Below are 6,938 nucleotides of genomic sequence, written 5' to 3'. Positions count from 1 at the left end.
AAATATTCACCTGGAGCTTCAGTGGTCGCCGCAAGCAACGATCCCATCATCACTGAGGGCATAAAAATCATTGGACAAAGTAAGATTAACTATGATCTGCCGCATAAGATTGCTTATTTTTGAGCTTAGCATTAGCATTAGCATTGTATCTACTGTGTTTTACGGACTATAAATCTTGCTTCTTTTTTTTTTCATCCTTTGGCCGGGTTTGTGATTTATGCCCAGTTGCAACTTATATGTTAAAATATATGATTTCATGTTTGTTATTTTATACTGAGGGCATAAAAATCATGCTATATGTAGCATGTACTGCTATATGGTAAGGTCCAATATGTGCTTATTCATTTCTTACCTCGAAAGGGCACTCTAGGCTTGAGTTGGACTGTATGTCAACATGGTGAAATCTCACTGTTTCATTTTTAGCTCAATGATGTACTCAGGAGAGCTTAAGTTTAAGAAGAGAACAATGTCTTCTTATTGGTCTTAGACCCTCCTTTTATTTATTTATCTGACCTGGTACTTTGAGTCATTAAAAGCTATAAGCGCTATTCATATAAGATTCACTAATTTCCTTTTTTGCTAATTGGGGGTCCTCCCCACTATTTGAGAAGTACTGCTATATGGTAAGGTCCAATATGTGCTTATTCATTTTTTAAACTGTAACTTATAAATGTAAATAAATAGTTCCAATTAATTAAAAACAATCATTTTGATAAGTGTCATCCTTAATTAAAATATTAAATATAAACGATAAAAACCTAATAATAGTTTTGTAGTGAAAGTGAAACTATTATTTGTAAGGTGCAGTGTTGTCATTAACCTGTTGCTGCTCCCAATGCCAGTGCTTTAACCACGTGTCCAACAGTTTGAATTCATCCATCAGGAATAACTGGTACTCCAAAACGACAGGCGTATTCTGCAACCTTGTATACAGATGTGCCCTGGGGTCTTCCACATGCCATTACTAAGGGGATAGGTCATTTTGTTAAACAGTATATGTTTTACTGCTGTTGACATATAACAAAAAATGAATAAAGTTTTAATATATACAGGAAGTATTTCAAACCATTTGTGTCTCATATGTCGCCCTTTCAGGTAAAACCAGCAGAAGTTTGCGATACCATGTTTGATGTCCTACCTTCCTGCATGATACAGATGGAGCCACAGCCCATGCCCACCCTCAGGGCATCCACACCTGCATCTATGAGGTTTTTGGCCTGAGCAGCGGTCACAACTACAGAGGCACACAAAAGAGCTAACTGAAGAAAAGCAGTAGGGATGGCAAAAACATTAAAAGCTCACCATTTCCTCCGACCACTTGGAGCTCAGGATACTTCTGTTTAATGTAGTTTATCATATTAATTTGATAAACTGATTTGTTTCCCTGGGAAGAGTCCCATAGAAAATGTGTCAGACAATGTCAATAACACCTAACAAATACTTAAAAAAAGTAGTAGCACAGTTAAACTTACCAGGACTACTACGTCCACCCCAGCCTGCATTAGGAGGTCCAGTCTATATTTATCATCCTCACGGGTACCAATGGCAGCCCCACACAAAAGCTGCTTGCGGGAGTCCTTGGAAGCCAGGGGATAATCTCTATTCTTCTTCAAGTCCGTCCGAGCAATGATGGCAACCAGTTCATCACTGTCATTCACAATGGGTAGCATACCTACGAGGGTCACAGTTGAGGTGAGTGCATGTGAAAATAATATTTTTTCACAAGTGTACGTGTTTGTGCGTTCGTTTAGTAATGTTGGCCTCTTCGCATCGTTACCTTTTTTTGCTACGTTGCAGTATATCGTTAGCCTCTTTAAGCATAACTCCAGCTGGTGCAACAACTAAATCTTCTCTTTTTGTCATTGCCTGAAAAACGGTTTAAATGCCTTAAACATCAAGGGAACAAACACACAGTTCAACCACATGTGTCATTTATTAATAAATGTCAGAAACACAGCCAATGGTATTTTCTTGGATTACAAAAGACTGGCTGGTGTTCCTGATTTCCATTTCTTTATTTCTTCACACGATGGTAAATCTTTTAAATTAAAATTACTAAAAACTAACAGCCTTCACTTTGACTAGTTCCACATTATGTTAGACAAAAAATGTGCACAGCATGTAGGCTGCAGAAAAACAGTCAGACTAGCATAAAAAAAAAGAAATAAAATAACAACGGCATCACTTTGTTCGTTATGACACAGAGGTTGCTTATATTTTAAATATAAAAAGTGAGTATTTTTAAGGCTATTATTCTTCAGTTTTCTCTAAAAACATATTGTTCCGTTTGAAAATGTAGGTTAAATTCAATGGATAAATAACCTGGTCGATGACACCCGAGACTGTCTGAAGTTCTACAAGAAGCATTTAATCTGTAGTCATAACACAGCTGCCTGAAGAGCTTTGGTCAGTCTCAAAGTAGTATTTGTTCATGAGTTATTTGCACTGATTAGTGTTGCTTTAAAACTAAAGGTGGAAATGAAAAGATTCAGTCGAACACAAAAACAGCTGAACACACTAGTTCTTCTTTTTCTTTCGGCTTTGTCCCTTTTTCAGGGGTTGCCACAGCAAATCATTGATTTCCATCTCTCCCTGTTCTCTGTATCTTCTACTCTGACTCCAACTACCTGCATGTCCTCCCTCACTGCATCCATATATCTCCTCTTTGGCCTTCCTCTCTTTCTCCTACCTGGTAGCTCCATCTCTAACATTCTTCTACCAATGTATCCACTGTCCCTCCTCTGCACATGTCCAAACCATCTCAATCTGGCTTCTCTAGCTTTTTCTCCAAACCTTCCTGTCTGTGTTGTCCCTCTAATGACCTCATTCCTGACCCTGTCCATTCTTGTCACTCCTAAAGAGAATCTTAGCATCTTTAACTCTGCCACCTCCAGCTCCTCCTCCTGTCTTCTGCCTATTGCTACTGTCTCTAAACCATACATCATGGCTGGTCTCACCACTGTCCTGTAAACCTTTCCCTTCACCTTAGCTGACACTCTTCTGCCACCGATCACTCCTGACACTTTTCTCCAGCTGTTCCATCCTGCCTGTACTCTATTCTTCACCTCTCTTCCACAGTCTCCGCTGCTCTGAACAGTTGATCCTAAGTACCTAAACTCCTGCACCTTCACCACCTCTGCTCCTTGTAGCCTCACTATTTCACTGTTCTGCCTTTCGTTTACACACATGTACTCTGTCTTGCTGCGACTGACCTTCATTCCTCTTCTTTCTAGTGCAAACCTCCACCTCTCTAGGTTCTCTTCTAGCTGCTGCCTACTCTCACTACAGATCACAATGTCATCTGCAAACATCATAGTCCATGGGGACTCCTGTCTGACCTCATCTGTCAATCTGTCCATCACCACAGCAAACAAGAAGGGGCTCAGGGCCGATCCTTGATGTAGTCCCACCTCCACTTTGAAGTCTTCTGTCCTCCCAACAGCGCACCTCACTACTGTTGTACTATTCTCATACATGTCCTGCACCAAACTAACATACTTCTCTGCCACTCCTGACTTCCTCATACAAAACCACAATTCCTCCCTTGGCACTTTGTCATATGCCTTTTCTAGATCTACAAATACACAATGCAGCTCCTTCTGACCTTCCCTGTACTTCTCCATCAACATCCTCAAGGCAAATATTGCATCTGTGGTACTCTTCCTAGGCATGAAACCATACTGTTGTTCACAAATCTCCACTTCCTGCCTCAACCTAGCTTCAACTACTCGTTCCCAAATCTTCATTGTATGGCTCATCAACTTTATCCCTCTGTAGTTGTTACAACTCTGTGCATCACCCTTCTTATGAATTGGCACCAGAACACTTTTTCTCCACTCATCAGGCATCTTGCCAGTCTCTAAAATTCTGTTAAACAAACCAGTCAGGAAATTTACTGCCACTTCTCCTAAACACTTCCATACTTCCACTGGTATGTCATCAGGACCAACTGACTTTCCACTCTTCATCCTCTTCAGGGCTTTTCTAACTTCATCCTTTCTAACCTGATCTACCTTCTTCCTACTAGTCTCTGGCTCCTCGTTTCTACTTTCCCTTTCATTTTCCTCATTTAACAACTCCTCAAAGTATTCCTTCCATCTTCTCAGCACACTTTCCTCACTTGTGATCACATTCCCCTCTCTGTCCTTAATCAACCTCACCTGCTGCACATCCTTCCCAGCTTGATTTCTCTGTCTCGCCAATCTATACAACTCCTTTTCTCCTTCCTTTGTTTCCAAACTCTCATACAACTCCTCATATGCCTTTTGTTTGGCCTTGGCCACTTCCCTCTTCACCTCCCTTGTCCTCTCTTTGTACTCCAGTCTGTTCTCTTCTGTTCTGTCACTGTCCCATCTCTTCTTCGCTAATCTCTTTCTCTGCACACTCTCCTGGATCTCCTCATTCCACCACCAGGTCTCTTTGTCCTCCTTTCTCTGCCCAGAGGACATACCTAGCACCTTCCTACCTGTCTCCCTCATCACTGCAGCTGTAGTCTCCCAATCATCTGGGAATATCTCAACACTACCCAGAACTGCCCTTACTTCCTTCCTGAAGTCTTCACAACATGTCTCTTTCCTTAGTTTCCACCACTTGATCTTCTGCTCTGTCTTCACTCTCTTCCTTTTTGTCACCTCCATCGTCATTTTACACACTACCATCCGATGTTGTTTGGCTACACTCTCACCTGCCACCACCTTACAGTCTCTAATCTCCCTCAGATTACATCTTCTACATAGAATATAATCTATCTGTGTGGACCTGCCTCCACTCTTGTAAGTCACCCTATGTTCCTCTTTCTTTTGGAAATATGTGTTTACCACAGCCATTTCCATTCTCTTTGCAAAATCTACCACTGCCTGTCCTTCTACGTTTCTCTCCCTAACACCAAACCTGCCTATCACTTCCTCATCTCCTCTGTTCCCTTCCCCTACATGACCATTTAGGTCTGCTCCAATCACCACTCTCTCTCTCCTGGGGATACTCTCTACCATCCAATCTAGCTCCTTCCAGAACTTCTCCTTTTCTTCCAACTCACAGCCCACCTGTGGGGCATAACCACTAACAACATTAATCATCTCTCCTTCTACTTCTACCTTCACACACATCAACCTGTCTGACTCTCTTTTCACCTCTACCACATTTCTTACATATTCTTCCTTTAGGATCACCCCTACTCCATTTCTCTTCCCATCTGAACCATGATAAAACAGTTTGTAGCCTCCTCCAATGTTTCTAGCCTTACTGCCCTTCCACCTGGTCTCCTGCACACACAAAATATCTACTCTTCTTCTCTCCATCACATCAGCTATTTCTCTGCTTTTCCCTGTCATTGTACCTACATTCAAAGTTCCAAACTTCAGATTAACTCTTCTATTCTTCATCTTTTCTCTTTTTCTCCTAACCAAACGCCCTCCTCTTCTTCTCTGTCTCTGGCTCTGACATGGTCTCAAAATCTTGCACTACTTAGTGCCAATATCTGGTTACATTTCTTATGTCATTTACTGGGGATGCCCAATATTAACTTTTTGATGATATCCAATCTGCGGATACCGTCCAAACACTTAATTTCTGATTCCGATATCAACCATCGGACATCCCTATTATTTACTGATAGCCCATGGAATCAAATGCAGATGAATTGTTTCTTGAGCAAGACAATTATGATGAGTGAGAACTGTGGATGTCACATTTTTTTTTATTTACTCTTCCTACTTGTGTTCACTGTCCTTTGTCCTACCTTAACTTTGCGCACCTCATTGGCCTGGAACTCTGCTGTACAGTTATGATGTATTATTCCAATTCCACCCATCAACTAAATGCAGTCAGAAACAGCATTGAAGCATTAATTATCATTCAGAGTTTTTTAAAAATATGTTGTGAGATATACAGGATACCAACTGGGGAAACAAAACATTTATGAGTTCTTCAATGTACTCACTGCCATGGCTATGGCCATGGATGACTCTGTGACAGTATCCATTGGAGATGAAATCAGCGGCGTCTTCAGGGTTATTTTCCTTGTCAGGGCAGAGGTCAGATCCTAAAGTGTTGTGGATTTGGGGACAAACATGACCATTTTACCAAAAGACGCAATGACCAAAGACCTTACCAGCTGTGCCGTTTATTTTACTGCTTCTTCTAAGTAACTCATTATTCATTATACTGACCAAATGCACTATTAAGTATTCACTGATAGAAGTACATGTAAAAAAAACCCAACTCACAGGTATTTTAGGGAGTGAAGAAGTAAACAAATGCAGTGCAACTTTCCCGGCCTATGTCTTAAAATCCATAAAATGCGCCCGCCAGCGCCGTTGACCACAATATAAAATGTGCACACAAAAAGTTATTTTATATTTCACCACAAGATGGCAGCAGACCTGTGGCCGCACTCCAGCAGTAATTTTGTTTAAAAGAAAGTTTATATTTATTAGTGTTTTGTGTGACGATATGAAAAGTATTCATTTGCAATTTAATTAAATTTAAACATTTAAATAAATAATTCATTTGCATTAAATATTATAATAGCCATGTCTATTTTAAGGAATCAAGCGCCTATTATTTTCACACTGTTTTAAATGTACATCTATCTATCTATCTATCTATCTATCTATCTATCTATTTTTTTCAAAGTCTACAGATGTTGCTGTAATAGACTATTTTTTGAAAATAAATAACTCCTGTGTTGTTCTGGTAGAAAATGAATGAACAGCTCTGAGCTGTGTACTGGATGAGTGAGTGCCTAGTGACGCAGGTGCCTGTTTTGAGCACCTACTTTACAGCTATTACCATGTGACCAAGGCATGGAATTAATTAAATTTCCCAGCAGGCGCAGAACATGAAGACGAAAACAAAACAAGCCAGATAAACTACGTTGCTCTTCTTTATCAAGAACTGTCCAAAGAGCTTTAAAGATAGATGTAGGCATTTAAGAAAAT

The 6,938-nt window shown here is 40.3% G+C and overlaps 1 pseudogene; it reads right to left on the bottom strand.

Moving 5' to 3' along the window:
* The window catches only part of LOC103380105 (inosine-5'-monophosphate dehydrogenase 1a-like), a 10,904-nt pseudogene extending 4,753 nt beyond the window's left edge, over positions 1-6,151 (bottom strand).
* Positions 6,152-6,938: the final 787 nt, after the last annotated feature.

The sequence above is a fragment of the Cynoglossus semilaevis genome, chromosome 6 (genome assembly GCF_000523025.1).
Source record: "Cynoglossus semilaevis isolate Cse_v1.0 chromosome 6, Cse_v1.0, whole genome shotgun sequence".
NCBI classification, from domain to species: domain Eukaryota; kingdom Metazoa; phylum Chordata; class Actinopteri; order Pleuronectiformes; family Cynoglossidae; genus Cynoglossus; species Cynoglossus semilaevis.
Note: the sequence above shows the minus strand (reverse complement) of the source record. Positions and strands in the feature narration are given on the sequence as shown.